The sequence below is a fragment of the Leiobunum rupestre genome, chromosome 1, assembly GCF_980474605.1.
Source record: "Leiobunum rupestre chromosome 1, qqLeiRupe1.1.hap1, whole genome shotgun sequence".
Taxonomy (NCBI): domain Eukaryota; kingdom Metazoa; phylum Arthropoda; class Arachnida; order Opiliones; family Sclerosomatidae; genus Leiobunum; species Leiobunum rupestre.
The window spans coordinates 16,462,967-16,478,397 of NC_143384.1; the positions used below are offsets into that span (position 1 = coordinate 16,462,967).

General features: G+C 37.8%; 1 protein-coding gene across 1 annotated transcript in view; it reads right to left on the reverse strand.

Annotated features, from left to right (window-relative positions):
• LOC149961198 (fatty acid synthase-like) overlaps positions 1–15,431 on the reverse strand; it is a 119,638-nt gene that overhangs the window by 25,177 nt on the left and 79,030 nt on the right. The window lies entirely within an intron of this gene.

Below are 15,431 nucleotides of genomic sequence, written 5' to 3' on the forward strand. Positions count from 1 at the left end.
CTTAGGCCTATGTCATCAAGCGAATTTTAGAGCCATTAATTTAGTTGGCCGGGTTACAATGCGTAGGAGGGTGGTGACAAGCCATTCATGCCACGCGAGCCTACACTAACTATTACCGTTAACCTCAACAAGTTTTGATGGAAGGGGAAGTTAATGATGTTTGAAAATTGATTCCAATTTAAATTTAATATTCAAAATACATTTAATACATCGGTGGGGTATTGTGTGTACTAAAATGTCCGTGACATCTTGTTAACCCCCGCTTGGAAAAGTAGGCATTACATAAAGATATCAATTTCCCTTCCCAGAAACACCGGAGAATGATTTTTGATGCGCTTCGCAACGGGTCCATTTGAACGCCGGTGGTTCCTATATATTTCATATTTGTTAATTTTTCTCTTTGGAAGAGAGGGAGCTTTGGTTCGCTTGGAAAACTGTAGATGGCGCTCGCGTATTTCAATTTATTTTTCTTACTTATTTCGCCCGGAAAAATGGTTACCTTGTTTTTACCACCGCGCTAAATCGCTCAAAATGAAATTCTTCGTAATTTATTTTGAATTAAGGAGAGCGATTTCTCCTCCTCCTGTGAAACACGCTTTTCCGTCAACCACGTCGTTTAAAGGGGGATGTGATGGAATTTTAACTATACTAAAAATGCACCTAACTTATTGCTAAACGTCCAAGGCTACACGGTTTTTACCTCTCCGAGGGGACTTTGTACCCTAGGAGGGGTTATACAACCACCGTGTCTGTCTGTCTGTCTGTGGGTGGGTCTGTCTGTCAGGCCTGCGAAAGCGTTCGCATTTTCGGGCAAAGGGTAATCACTGCGTACTCAGTTTCTTAGAATCAGGGAAAAGGTTTTTCCAAAAGCGCCCTCTTTTTGTCATTGGGTGTAGTATAATTTTTAATCGTCCGGGATTCGAGCCCGAGCCCTCTTGCACAGCAGGTGAGCGTTCTAACGCAGAACCACGGATACAGTTACGCTTCACTGAAAATTTAAAAACTCTTCCGAGGAGAGGTATATTTTGGCTTGCCAACTTGTTCTTATTTCTAAGCCTTGGTGGTTACGTAACTTCGATTTTCTAAAGTAAATATTTTACCCAGGCACACGGACCTAAGCAAAATCCCCGGTTCCACAATTTGCATCGCCCGTCAGCGCTCCTACCGAGAGAATCGCGAAATATTTATATCCAAATACAAAACACGTACATAAAATGTCAGATAACCCGCATTCCATCGTCCGCTGTTTTTAATAGAAGTGAGGCTTTGGGAATTTTAATAGGCTTTAGATTATTCAGTAATAATTGTATTGGATTAAAAATGAAAGGGTAACAATTTCATTAATTTAAATATGAAGTTCGCTGTAATGTTTTTGCATATATAGTTTGTGTGAAGGTTTAAATAGATTATAAATTTAAAAATGCCTAGTCAAAATGGAAATAAAGGTGTAAACTTTGACGACAGTGACGAGCTAAGAACGCTAAGCCTAACGTCGTCTGCTGCTATTGGGCACGTGTTTAGTAATAAATAATAATAATAATAATCAGGTAGGCTAATACCCTTGACACCACCTTAGGCCTAAGTCATCAAGCGACTTTTGAAGCCATTAATTAAGTATTTGGATTGAAATCTTTCCAATTCTTGACACTACGGCGCTACAAGCGGCGCTGCCGTAAAAGCACCAAGCGCGCCATTAGGTTTCGGGTCCAGTAATTATTTGTCCAAGGTTGAGGTTATACGTTAGTATTATGTAATAGAGATTTTAAACAGAGCGCTCTAGAAGTTTCAAAGACAACGGTTTTCTTATCGCGTTAATACATTGGAGGCGGAACCTTTTACAATTTGAAGACAAAGCCATATTTCTGTCGAGTTATGTGACACGTCGTATACTATCTATAGCGTTTTAATCAAAATAGTGAATATGACAATTTTCCAGATCAACAAATTCCGAGATAATTATGACAGCTAGGAGCGACAAACACAAGGAGAACGCAGCTAGCCTTTAAACACGCTAACGCCGTGTTGTGTACAAATTTCATTGGACGAGCCTTTACGCTGAACGTTTTACGGAAAGGGGGAAGACAATTTCCGAATTTTCCCCTTCCGACGGCAGCAGGCGCTAAAGCGTCTAACCAATGAAAACTGTACGCAACTTTTGACGGTTTGCGTTTGACTAAAGACATTAAAAATCGCTAGATGACTTGGGCCTTGGGAAAGTGCTTAGCTGATTATTATTGCTATTATGTAACTTATGGGTATACTAAAAACGTTTTCGGTAGTTCTGGAGACTAAAACACCTTTTTTAAATTGGAACTAATCGCTTGCCACATCGATCGAGCATCAACAAAGTTGACTTTTAAGCGGACAAATCCAATGAATCTCTCTGTCTTACTTATTTTTATTAATTTACCTAAAGTCTAGATATGATTACAAATAAATAAATAATTCTACTGTATTTTCATTATTTACGGCCAAATAATACGAAGTCAAGCATACGTTTTTTTAGCTTTATTTCTTGGCTAGATCTGATTAGGCACATATGGGCGGTAAATAGGCTCCAATATGAGTGGTCAGCGGAGCGCACCGGCTATCTTGAGCGGCTCAGCTTGAATTGACACACGCTGATAGAGCGTAATTCCATCTGACTGCCTCCATTTTCTGGTCTTCAAACTCCTTCTTTGCACGCTCGGCGGGTCTTCTCCGCTCCTATCACCGTTAATTACCAGTTTCCGAGATGCACCGACCGATATATATTCGGGTTAGATTCTTTTCCATTCTCACTATTCGATAAACCGGACGTAATTGCTCATTATGGTTGGGTTGAACGTTATTTCAATATTTTAATTTATTTCTTTCATTTGATTTTCAAACGCGTATCTTTTGGATTCTTCACAGTTAATTGAAAATTACTTTGGTTTTTAATCAGTTTTGGGCGTATTTTCTGTTTGATAAAGTATTATAAATGTTCTTAAAGGGAATGTGACCTGCGGTATTTCGGTTGGGTCTGTTCCCTGGTATGGCTTTTGACCGAATTCTGTGTTGTATATGTATCCCTAAATCTTAAGATTATTTTTAAAGGTAATGTAACCTCTTGTATTTCTGTCGACCCCCAAAAGGCTCCAATTTTGACCGCAGCCTATTACGAAGTTTGACATTTTTGGCGCTGCTAAGTGGTTCGTTTCTAAGGTAATCACTAAAAATATTAAGAGGTTATTAAAATCTGAATATACCAATCGGAAAAGTTAACTTTCTATTTTGGTAAATGTTTTTACTTCATAAAAAAGTAAAAAAAACAACAATTTTTCAATAAAATATTTATTTCTGTAATAAGAAAGGAAAATCTTTAAAATAATTAAAAGAGTATTTTTAATTCTATTACTATACTAATTCAGCTTTAAAATTCTAATTTAACCAACCGACTAAACTTTTTAATTACTCTTCCTTTTACGCCAACTCGAACTATTATCTCGGACAGTATTGGAGTAAAATAGGCTACACTACTTACTCTACCTCCAAATCCCAGAACAGGCAAAAAATTCTAGTGCATTTTAAGAAATTTCGTCTGCTATGATATCAGAATATAAAATAATAAATTCGAGCAATAGTTACTTTAAAAACAAGACAATTTATATTTTTCTTTACTTTACACTTCCTTTAATTTAATCTAATTTTAATTCAAGCCTAAATTAAAATATTAATTTATAGCAAAGCCCCAAATCTCCCAAATTAATAGAAATAACAGTAATAACAATCACCACCTTAGGACCTAATTACCTAGCCATTAATTCTAGTAGCCGGGTTACAATGCGTAGGAGGGTGGTAGCCAGCCCTTCATACCACCCGAGCCAACAGCTCCCTACGCTCACTAAATTTTACCGTTATTTCAACAAATTTTTATGAAAAACCCAATTCAAGCAGTGGGGAGAGAACTTGCAAACTCAACGCGGAAGGAGTTATTAAGAGTTTTCATCCAGTGCCTAGGATGATATACAACTGACATTTTATTAATTTAGGAGCACGGTGACATCCAGATGGCTCTGCAGTCGCCCATAAACCTCAAAAATGTCTTTAGATAAAACCGAGCCGAGCGGTTGAAATCGAAATAAAAGAGGTACGTTGCGAGTCCCATTTTTCTTTAAATTTACAGTCGTATTAATTAACGAAAGAAGAGCCCCCTATCGGTCGCTTTTCAAATTGAAAAATATCTCCGGCCACGTGTAGATGGCGCTAGACTCGTTAAGGAACAAAGGGAACTCGACCATTAAGTGAATTCTCTATATATATTCGATATCGTTAAACTAATACGGGAAAAGGCGGGCGTAGGAAAACCTAGGTAGGTTGTTTTCAGTGTTGGACATTTTCGTCAAAGAGCCGCTCAGCTCACTCACCGCTCGCACTCGATAGCATAATATCCACTCCCGCTCACTCATTTTTGAGCGGTAAAATAAGCGCTCCTCTCTTTCCGCTCTTTTGTGAGCGGCAAAATAAGCGCTCCTCTCTTTCCGCTCTTTTGTGAGCGGTAAAATAAGCGCTCCTCTCTTTCCGCTCTTTTGTGAGCGGCAAAATAAGCGCTCCTCTCTTTCCGCTCTTTTGTGAGCGGCAAAATAAGCGCTCCTCTCTTTCCGCTCTTTTGTGAGCGGCAAAATAAGCGCTCCTCTCTTTCCGCTCTTTTGTGAGCGGCAAAATAAGCGCTCCTCTCTTTCCGCTCTTTTGTGAGCGGCAAAATAAGCGCTCCTCTCTTTCCGCTCTTTTGTGAGCGGTAAAATAAGCGCTCCTCTCTTTCCGCTCTTTTGTGAGCGGTAAAATAAGCGCTCCTCAATTTCCGCTCTTTTTTGATAACAAAAGCGCTCACAATGAGAGTAGCGGTGCCCATCACTGGTTGTTTTATAAGAGGGTTCCGTACCTTTTCCCGAACTAGTTTTAAAGCCTGGGATTTACGACTGGCCGAAAGCCATAACTCCGCTTGATCGTCTGTTTTATATTTACTGGCCGGGTGAAGGCTGAATGTGTAAGGTTGGCTACTGTACCAGGTTAACGTGAAAGGACGGGTCCTTAATAACGTGTCAGGATTCGTGGTGGAACTTTATATTTTTGTGAAAGAAGAAAATGGAATGTAAATTGCCAGAGAGGGGACTAGCTCTATCAGGACCTGTCCCGGTGTTAGGGGCCACTTTTAAGTAATTTTGGGGGCCCAACTAACTGATGGGTTAATATAATTACCGAAGGCACCCTAATGAGTATTCCCGTTTCCAAGTTTAGACTAAATTTAAATTTTCCCCTCTTACAAAATGTACGGGCTGTTTGTTGCGTAACCTTGGTAATATTTATATCGGAAATTCATTAGAATCGAAAGTCAATGAACGGTAGTTAATCAACTTTATTTTTACCGCCATTTTGGTCGATGCATAACTACAAAATACACTTTTAACCTTGGTTATATTTATATTGGAAATTTATATTTATCGAAAGTCAATGAAAAGCACTATTCTTACAGCGTTTTTAGTAATCACGAGACAATATTTTGGTCGATGAATAATTATAAAGTATAGTTTTAATCTTGGTAATATTTATATTGGAAATTTATTAGAATCTAAAGATAATGAACAGAAGTATTCCTACTGCGTATTTACCAATCACGAGACAATATTTTGGTCGAAGAATAATTATAAAATATAATTTTAATCTTGGTAATGCTTATATTGGTAATTTATTAGAATCTCAAGTTAATGAACAGAAGTATTCCTACTGCGTATTTACCAATCACGAGAAAATATTTTTAGATTTAATTCAAAACAGAGGCCCCTAGTGTCCAAATAGGCCCATATACACATACTACTACTACCAAGGAAGATAATATACTACTCAGTTCGGTAGTAAGTCCAAGTCGTTACCTTAGTAATAAAACGAATCTCTTCCATTGCGCCGAATCCCATTCGACCGAACCCAATCCCATTCGACCGAAAAAGCCGCACTTTGGCGGATTTAGGATTCGGTCTAATGGGATTGTCCCATTCGACCGAATCCAATCCCATTCGACCGAAAAAGCCGCACTTTGGCGGATTTAGGATTTTGCCTAGTGGGATTGTCCCATTCGACCGAAAAACCGCACTTCTCCGGGTTTAGGATTCGGTTTTATCCGTTTCAGCATCTGTCAGAACAGCATGCAGTGTTACCTAACCTAACCTAACCTAACCTAACCAGGCTATTTTTAAAGTGGTCAACTCATTTGCCCTATACCACCACAATTTCCTTACCTTTCCTAAGCCTAACTATTTCGTTTCCAACAGACTTAAAAATATATTAAAACGCTTCCATCAAAAATCAAAAGGAGTAGAAAGAAAAACTATTTTTTTTGGGGTCGCTCAATTGAGAATATTGCGTCGGTCGATTAGAAAATACAAAACCCGCCTTTGGGCTAATTTCATCAAAAACATTGGCGGAATTCGGTCTAATGGGAATTCGGTCGAATGGGGTTCGGCGCAATGGGAAGATACCAATTAAACAATAGTGACATACTTAGGGTTATTACGTTACTTAAGGATGAAGGTAATTGCGGGAAAACTGAATTTACAGGAGCGCGGAGAGTATGGTAAAACACTTCCCATTACTGTGACTCTGTTTTAAAATGGAGAAGGAAACTCTAATAGTGCCTGTTAATTATTATGATAATTAGACCATGTGCTTTCAGCATTTGCAATTTACCGTGGATATTTTGCTCTGAAGTTCAATTATGTCGGCGCGTTCTAAGCCGTGTAATGATAAGAAAATAATGATAGAGTAGTTAGAACTTTGAAAAGTTCAGCAGTATATCATACAATTTTACGTCACTTTTTTTTTTAAATCAACGATATTTTTGAATAAATTTAGTTGAAACTAATTATCATTACTTTTACCTTTATAGGAAAAATTTCGCGACGTCTACGCATATTTGATCAGTGTTATCACGTAGTCAATTTTTCAAGCGGTTAATTTAGTTTCAGGAAAGCCGAGTCCTTTAATTATAGTTGTACACTTCTAAAAATGTCAGTTTTGAAGTATCGCTATGTAAACGCCCCTTTCAAAACAAAGCTCTGTACGTGTATTGATGCATTTTTGGCCACTTAGTAGTTTGCGTATTCTTTTACACGGTCGACGAAATGTTTTCGAGATTTCAGGCTTAAATGAAATATGTCAATTTATAATAGAGGTATTTAACATTAATATTAGCGTTTAGTTATGTATTATCAAAATTAAATTGTTATATTTAAATATTTAAAGAATATATAAGCGAAACTTGTCCAACAAAAGCATTTGTCAAAATGGAATTGTCATATTTCAATATTTAACGCATATATAAACGAAATTTGTCCTACTAAAGTGTTTGTGTGACCAACACTTTGTGGAAATATTTTCTCTAGTCACACGGAGCAACCCGGTTTGCAACTCGTGTTGTCCAACACTAAATGCTAATATTAATGTTAATTACCTTTCTTAAGGGGGAAGAATACAGTAAAAGTGTCTTTTTCGTTCAAGCCGAACGTTTCTGTTTTAACAATTACATAATTGAATTATCTTTTTCTTATTAGGCTGAACCTTCCTCTAGTGCTTAAAAGAATTTTGATAATTCTAATATTAATAGTTAACGATATATAAGGTCCTAACTAAAGGGTAGTTTTGGCACTTGCCCAATTTGTTTAGCTCCGGGGGTCCGAATTAAAACGTAATAACTTAATTAATTTTAAATTTAAAATTGTAAAAATTATTTTAGTCACTAAACAAGAGGCTGTTCTACACTTAAATATTAATTTTATAAGTTAAAATACAAAATTAAAAAGTTCAGCTTGAAATAGCGCGAAAGTAGACAATGGCCACTGCAGTCTTCCCCCTTAATGTAAATTAATATATTTTGTTGCGTGTAAAACGTTATTTTAAGAATTACGAGAAATTTCGACAAATTTTCGTGGAACGTGGCAGGGTTGCCACAAAATTTCAGATTCAAATTCCCTGACTATTCCTTGTTTTCCCTGACCATTTTAAGAGATTTTCCCTGACTTATTAAGGCCAAAATTTTTCTTTTATATTTTACTTTTATCAGAAGTTAATAAATTTAGATGGACTTATATTTCAGTAAAAAGGTTATTGCAATGTTGAAAAATTTAGCCAAACATTCAAGGAAATAAATGATAATCGTGGAATTTGTCATAGATTTAAATTACCTTCAAAAAGTGCCCAGATAAAATTGAATTCCCTGACTTTTCCCTGAATTTTTACCAATTGTTAAAATTCCCTGACTTTTCCCTGAATTTTATCAATTCTTAAAATTCCCTGACATTTCCATGACCTTTTAGGCCCATTTTTAAATTCCCTGACATTTCCCTGACTTTTTAGGCCCATTTTTAAATTCCCTGACATTTCCCTGACTTTTCCCTGATTTCCCTGACGTCTGGCAACCCTGGTGTAAACGAAAACGCAACTTATTTTGCAAACCAAGTTGGGCAAACATATCCGCTCGTATGAATAGGTTTTCGGTATCCTTATCTAATAACGCTAGTGACCGCGTTTCCCGAAGCAATTATAGTTGCCAAGTGTAGCTTGTCCAAACTTCCGGACAAAACCCTCTGGTAGATGCGACATAAAGCCGTTCTGTCATAATATACTCTTCTCACGTCAAAATATTCTTCGTCGAGACATTTACGTTCTTGGTGGGAAGTATATAAAACTTTAAATATATAAAAAGCTATAGAGGTTGCTTTTCTAAAAGGCTTTCATAACTAAAGCCCAACATACCGTGGAAAGTTATGCACTGCCGTGCAAAGCACAAAAGCATTAACAACCAAAACCAAAATATGGAGAAAACCCGCGAAATTCAAACTTTCTTTGCCTTAAGATACCCCAACTTACTTCTTTCAAGTTTATATAGTAGACTTGGATTTTTCAACCCAAATTATATTCTGGTACTAAATAATTTACAGGCCAAACGATATTTCAGAAATATCATTAAAACCATGTCTTAAAACTCGAAAAAAAATGCGTCTTGATTTGAATTTTAAAGAAAATAAACACATTAATGCGTTTTTGGTTTGAAAATAATGCAAAAACATAAAATAATGCGTTTTGCAACCAGTCATTTCTCTAAGAACAAAAATTTTAAATTCGAAAATTAGTTCAAAATTGAATTTAACGTATAAAATAATGTTAAATAAAACCAAAATCTGTCAATCGAAAATTTGGTCGTTAATGCTTCTGTGCTTTGCACGGCAGTGCAGCTCTAACATACAACGTAAAAACGTTTATTTAACTTTTGGGTTGGAAACAGCGTTTTTGCGGGACGGACTTCGACTCGAAAAAAAGATGTCACTTGATATCTTTGTCTCCTTATATTATAAATACAACGTCTCCTTTCTACGCGCTGTTAGGTTAGCGTGACGACGATGATAATTCTTTTGTGAATTCCCGGATCGTGTGAGGACCACAACCTAATCAGAAATTCAAAACCTGAGCGTATGTATGCCTATCGTGTTAGCTGGCTTGGGTACGATAAAGCAACAGACATAACCCGTCGAAACCACTGGGGAAATATAGATAACGCGTTTCCCCCTATCTTCTACTCGCTGTCCGGTAGGGTTGTCCTGACCATTAATTTTGAACTGCCACGGATCGTCTTCACTTGACACCATTTACACGTTAACCGTTAGATCCTTCCTCCGCTTCCGCCACGCTATTTGGTAACTCGCAATGTTCGTTTGACCTTCTTCGTCTACTCTCTTTGTTAATAGATGGCGCCACTTCCGCGAAAATGCCGCGACTTTCGCTAGTTTTAACCACGACCGTCTTAGCTGGTATTTCGTTATCGTTGTTGGGTCACGTATCGGCCGCCTTAGGGCCAAGTAGCGGGTGATGCTACGTCTGTAACGTATATATTTTACACGTATTTTATAATGGTAGGGAATAGCAATGTCCCCTCGGAGTCTATATAATGTTCGGGACTATTTTTCACCGCGCGCAATCTTTTCTTGGCAGGAACGAGTGAGTAGGCGTGGCATTTGACCTTACGAAGAAAAGGTCGAATTTCGAAGCTTTATTCCTAAAAGGATATTGGAGGGGGAGGGAGATGGGTGCTATGGGACCGGAAGTTCCGGTTAGGAAAAGGCCTAATTGGTTCTTGTTTTCTAAGGAGACAAGTGGGCGTGGCTAGTTCTGCTCGACGTTCTGATAGAATCCATCCGATGACGCTAAGCCTAATGTACCTTAAGAAGAATATATCAGCCTGAATTGGCTGCTAGTTTTCGACAGGAAAACGGCTTCTTTTCGGGACATAGGGTCTCTTTATATATGGCGCCATTGTAGCGCCACATTGACGTCATTTCCGCTCGTTTCCTGTTTCCCGTGGCAGCCAATAAACGCCCCCTTGCCTTTCCTCCCTCCTAGTGGCTTATGGTGTCGATGTTTCTTTTGCCTCCCATTTTGGGTGACAATAGAAAAGTGGCTGAAGTAGCCGCTAGCTTTTCAATCAAGCAATCATAATAGAATCCGATATATAACCCTCTCTTGCCCTTATTTTTATACGCCATCAATTTCTGTCCCGTATTGTGGGTATTTCGCTCTATTTATAGACATTCACCGTACGCTAGCCATCCTACTGGATTTGGTCTATTTTTTTATCTACTAGTCCCTATAGAAGGGTTCTAACCGCAGCGCGTCGATGTCCAGATCGAAGTTAATTCACAGGGTGTGGTTTATCTATTGTTTATATAGAGAGTAATATTTTTAGGTTCTCTACAAAAAAAAATCTCAATTCTTGACGTAGAACGTGTTTTAAATTTCGATATAAATTCAATCTGACTTTATACTCGAGAAATAAAAACCACGTTTTCTGCCACTCTTTGGAAAAACACACTACAATATCATTTTACATTTGTATAAATTCCTAGTGCCTTCCCTTGTAAATTCTTCTTTTTAGCCAACGAAGTAAGTATATTGTAAGTTTTCTGGACTATATTTTATATAGGCTTTGTTTTTCTCATTATTTTTTGGCTAGGCCTTTGCTTTGGAATAAATGCTCGGTTTTCCCATTTACCATATGAAATGGTATAGAGAAAAAATGCTAAGTTTTCCCGGTGGTAGTGGGTTAAGGCTGGTTCCCACTTGGCGAATTTCCGAGACGAATAAAATTTTCGCGCAAAGAAAAAAGACGCGTTTTTTTCGGTCGCTGGGGAAGCGGTTCTCACTTTAGCGCGAAAATTTAAAAACGCTGAATAAAATTCGTGCGGGTTTTTAGTAATGTTTTAGGCCTAACATAAAACATCAGTTCAAAATGAACCAAATGGATGTTCCTGTTGATAATTTCAATAAATAAACGATTCTATTCGTGAGATAATTACCTTTACTTCAGTATCTTGGTCAAGTTGGCTGAGCTGATTTTCTAAAGACCTAGGCTTAATAAGCGACGGACGGGAGCGGAATAGATCGAGGGAACGCGTTTTCTGATTGGCTGAAGCTTTTTATCGCCAATGTGTGGACGTCGAAAAATAGAACATTCGCTAGATACCGCGGAGACGCGACTTTAGCGGCGAATTTGAAAAAAATCGCAAATTTTATTCGCGAGTGTCAATTTTCAGCGCGAAAATTGTTTTTTTCGCTAAGTGGGAACTAGGCTTTAGAGAAGTTTTTTGAGGGCTAGAACTAAATCTTTTTCCCGGGAGCGTGTTTCTTTGACAGAACTGCCCGATTATGGAAATTTGAATTTTTAAACTTTCAAAAATAGAAGTGCATTTTTTTACTTGAAAAGTCAGGTAGAAAGCGTAGTTTTTTCTCTACAGATTATTAACGTTTTTTGGGGGTGTTTTAAGACTTGGTAAAGTTTAATTTTGAAATTCAGTTTAGCGTGACCCGTTTCCTGGAGTTGTTATACACTTGTGAAGATATAAATATATAAACTTGAAGGAAACAAACTACAGCGCCATCTATCAATTTTAAAAAGAAACGTTTTGAAATAATTTAAAGGATTGATGTTACTTACGTTTCCATGACATAAATTAGGATTAAAATTACCTAATTAGTTAACTACTTATGACGTCACTAGGTTAACACGCCTAACTGATTTTGACTAAAAGTAGCAACGGTTTCATCCCCTCGCACCCAAAACTAAATTTTCAAACAAAGGGAACAGATAGGTAAAGTATAAGTAGGGCCCCCTATTTTAATAATAAAAATATTCATACTTAAAATTTTAATTGTTCCCTCAGTAGAATTATAAGGAACATTTTCGATTATTTTTCATTTTGTTAGGCCCCATTGGTACTATTTGGAATTCCAAGGTGCAGTTTATGAGTTTACCGCGTTGGTCACTAAGTGGCTCTTTGTAGCCTAATTCCATAGATCAAGGTAAAGAAACCAATGAAGTAATCCATAGCTAATGAAATAAAATCAATTGGTAAAAATATATACTAGATATTCAACCTACTGTACATCAGACGAAATTTCTTATTTACACTACCGCCATCTGTAGATTCGATTTAAAACCACTATACGAAAAGATGCTAAATAATATTTCAGGAAAATGTCTATCGATGGCGCCACGTTCGCGTCTGACAATGACGGGGTCGAAATTGGAAAAACAGATAAAAAAATTTAAGCCTTTGTTTCAACCAGTTTCGTCTATTTTCATGTATTTACTAACAAAAGAAGGGATAAACAGTATTCGGAGGCGAGTCTACTTCATCGTCCTTTATTAAGAAGGCGGTAATTTATTTTTATGGCACCAAGGCTTAGCTCCATTAAGCAACGCGCTGTTTTAAATTAAGCCTTAGATCCTGCCACTACAAAGACGGTTAAAAATACCCGGGGAAAAATACTAGAGAAAGATGAGGCTACGAAAGAAAATTTCAAATTTATCCCAAGTTTAAGACAAGCAAAAAAAATTTAGCACTCGTGATGAAATGGTTAGGGAAAAAAAATCTGTCTCAATTTTTAGGGCCTGCAATATTAGAACGGTTTCCCTTGGTAACGTCCTATTCACTAGATGGCGTTGGAGACTTATATAAGGGGATTTTTTTTTTACTCCTTTTCCCGAATAAAACGATGAACGGTGGCGCTACGAGCAAATAAGAACGTCACTTCCTAGTGGTCATTTATAAACAGTTACTTCGGGAAGGCGAAAATGTTGTTAGGCTTTCCCTGCCACGCTTCACCGATCACCGGAGAAGCTGATCTTAGCAATATTTCAAATTCTGGAACTCGATTCTACAATTTTCTCCGTAAACCATTTTAACGCCCTCCAGTGGTGGAGTATAGTGGAAACTATTTTTATTTTGCCATCCCAGGCGATAAATAAATACGGAAGACCCAAACGATATGCACCTAGCCAAGGGCTGTATTGAACGTGGTTAAAGGTGATCCAACGACGGGTTTGGATTTTTACTCTGTTTACCATCGGAGGGATATGTCGCGATCGCGACGCCATCTCTAGAGTTTTGTAAATATTTATGAAGCCGAAACTTCTTTGCGTTTTGCTCAAACCTACCCCTTCCTATTGTATCTGTGTTTGGTTTTGGAGAGGGTTTTTGCAGTCAATGTATATAGTCACGATTGAATTCTTATTGTGGACATTGCAGCACACCTTTGGGAGGTATTGGATTTTTGACCTCGAGGACCAAATATCAAGCGGGACTAGCAAGTAGAATTTATCGACACGGTAGGCTTTGTTTGAAAAAAGGAAGCCTTTCTACTTACGATTTAAAGGGAGTTGAAAATAAATCGAAAAAGCGTCTGCTAACGCGCGTTACGACTTGTATTAACGTAACTATACGACTTGTATTAACGTAACTATACGACTTGTATTAACGTAACTATACGACTTGTATTAACGTAACTATACGACTTGTATTAACGTAACTGCTATTTAAGGTTCTTAGCAACGAACAATATTGAAACCATTTAGATAAAGCGACCGAAATCCTAAAGGTTATACCTCCTTTAAACGTTTAAATGGTACGCTGTGGCGACTGCAGCGCCGCCACGTTTGTCCGAAATGAACTAGAATGTACCATATAAATACAAGCTATCCTAATAATAATAATAAGCTAGGCTAATACCCAAGGCACCACCTTAGGCCCAAGTCATCTAGCGACTTATAATGCCTGTTAAACAGGTGGTCGGATTTCAAGGCGTAGGAGGGTGGTGGCAAGCCACGCGAGCCAACAGCTCCCTATTCTAACTATTACCGTTAACCTCTACAAGTTTTTATGGAAAGAGGAAACCGAAGAGCTCGGTGGAAAACCCCTTTAACCTATGGGGAGAAAACTTGCAAACTAAACGCAGAACGAGTAGTTTTGAATTTTCACCCAGTGCCACAAGTTGGGATCGAACCAGGCTCCTCTAGCTGCGAGGCGAAAGCGTTTAAATCGACCACGGGCCCACCCGAATTCAGCGCCGCCAAGTATGTCCAAAATGAACTAAATTATCTGAACAGCAACTACTGAGTCCCTCTAAGCCTTTCTTCGTCCCTATTTTAACCTATCCCTTAACTTAGCTTTTTTTATTATTATATTGCTAAATCGCGATTCCTACGTTACTCGTACAATTTGGGAATCCTATGATTTAAATCTAACGATAAACGTAATTATACGTGACGCTTCGAGCCGTCAACCCAAAACGAGAAATATTAATATTTGATTACGTAGTACGCGCGATATAAAGAAAAAACAAAATACTTGTAACCTTTCTTCGTTCAGCCGCTCAGACAAGAAGACATGCAAATTGTTATGACCAGTGTTGTGAAACGGGACTCGCGAAATAGAAAAACGAAGGAGATCTAAATAAATAGAAGAACGGGTAACATCTTGCTCCTAAATCAAGATGAAATACAAATCGCTTTATATATGGGATGGTTATTCCCGCTTTTGCTATTTCACGCCGTCTGCTAGACGACCAGGTTTTTCTTGGCGGCTATTTCCAGCGGATAATGATAGACTGCCTAGGCTTAAAGTCTTTTCTCGGAGAATATAAATTCATCGGCTCTGACGTTTCCATGGCAACAGCGTCACTCGCGCTAACTTGATTAATGAAGGCATCCCGAACGACGCCCAAATTAGTAGTTAATCTACGACGGGGGGTACGCGAGGTGGGTACGCGCCAGAGACGCTTTGTTTCTGAGATACATTCGTCCTGGTCGTAATTAATTGATTGACTGGAAATGGTCGTTTATCAAATTTTTTTTTACTTACTAACTTACTTTTTTATTCTCGTTCGGTTAGTGTCTAGATGTTCAAAGGGCAAGCGGAGTATTATTTATATTATTAAGTTCTTAATTTGGTTTCTAATTAACCGGTTTTTATTTTAAAAGTTTGGGGGTTTGCGGTTCAGTTTTAATCTTATTTCAAGATTGAAAACGTCGTTTAAAATGCCATAGAATCGGATCGAATTTCAGGTTCTATCACGTTACTGAGAAATAC